General features: G+C 49.4%; 1 protein-coding gene across 1 annotated transcript in view; it reads right to left on the reverse strand.

Moving 5' to 3' along the window:
* The window catches only part of lmo3 (LIM domain only 3), a 34817-nt gene extending 33680 nt beyond the window's left edge, over positions 1 to 1137 (reverse strand). The window contains exon 1 of the mRNA XM_019866234.1: positions 944 to 1137. The gene's annotated coding sequence lies outside the window, so the exon portion shown is untranslated. The remainder of the gene's footprint in view (positions 1 to 943) is intronic.
* Positions 1138 to 1447: the final 310 nt, after the last annotated feature.

Consider the following 1447-nt stretch of genomic DNA (forward strand, 5'->3'; position numbering starts at 1 on the left):
AGGACCAGAGAGTCGCTACAGGTGCTCCCTCGTCCGGCGCGATTCTGCCAAATGCGAGCGATGCGCGCGTGTGGCCCCATCGGGTCATTTTTTTCCTCCATTTTCAAAGTTCGACGCGCTAAAACACCATTTCGGGGACACCTCGATGTTCGATTGAACGTCCCGCCGCGTTTCATTAGCACCCACTCTTCTTTTTTTTTTTCTCCCCCCCATCTCCTCCGCGATGTTTCGACGCTCGATTAAGCGTCCTGGAAACTTCATTCGGCTCCAAAACGTGTCACGAAGGCACGTTTCCCCCCAAATGTTTTGTGTTTTTGAAACCAGAGGAATAACTTGACATATATTCGATGTTATTGTCTTGGAAATCGTGCCGGGCTCGGAGACAGAATGGCAACCCGGGATTTTGAGGCTTCAAAAGGCGGCGATAATGAGATGGGTCATAAAACGCTCTCCTCGCGCCATTATGAGTGATGAGATGCATTAAAGCTGACAGGGGTATTACCTGGCCGTAATTAGGTTTTGTCATGGATTGAATTATTTCAAGGCGGCCTATCTTTGGTAATCATGCAATTTGCCGCGGAGCCGGTGCCCTCCCACCCGCCTTTCACTCAACCGCGTTGGGGCGAAATGATTCCCCCGCCTTCGCTGCGACTGGAAGATGGATGAGGGTTTTTTTTTTCCTTTCTCTCCAGCAAGGAAATACGTGACTGTTTTAGATTTTTAGACGCACGATTGGGAGTTTACGCGCATTTTACGCAGACCCGCCCCCCCCCTCTAAAAAACAAAAAAAGCGGATTGAAACTCACGTGTGAGCACTTTGCGATGTCCAAAATGAATCCGACGGGTTTTTTTTTAGACACACTGTAGCTGGTAGCCAGCCACAAAAAAGTGGGGAGTCAACTCAAAACACACACACAAAAAAAAACAAAACATGCTTGCATACCTTGAAGTGCAGGCAGCGGCTTCCAAAAATCAAAACGAATCTCGTCCACAACTTTGTCACTTCCAATCGAGGCGCGCGTCCTCGAGTTCTCCGTCGGCCGCCCCCCCACCAAAAAAAAATAAACAAAAAAAACACCCCAAAACTCCTCTCTCCGATCTCTTCTACCGTCTGGTTTCTCTCGAAGTGGAGCCGGTGCTCTCCTATTTAAGCCCCTCCGTCAGGTCCCCAGTCAGCAGCACACTCCAGCTCATCCAAGAAGCTGACAAGCACCGTTAGGGAAGGCAGCGCATGTTGCTCTAATGGACCTCATTAAGCTCTACTTACAGATGTTCTCTTAACATAATTGATCTGCAGCGAGTTGAGAGGACGGCAACCCTATTCCCCAGCCCCCAATTATGGCCCGGTAATTAGATCCCCAACCTCCAGTTCTCCACATTCACCCTCCTTACATTCCGAAATATCAAAGTATCTCTTTCTCTCAGAGCGCAACCCCCCCCCCACATC

The sequence above is a fragment of the Hippocampus comes genome, unplaced genomic scaffold (genome assembly GCF_001891065.2).
Source record: "Hippocampus comes isolate QL1 unplaced genomic scaffold, H_comes_QL1_v1.1 scaffold50, whole genome shotgun sequence".
Classification (NCBI taxonomy): Eukaryota; Metazoa; Chordata; class Actinopteri; order Syngnathiformes; family Syngnathidae; genus Hippocampus; species Hippocampus comes.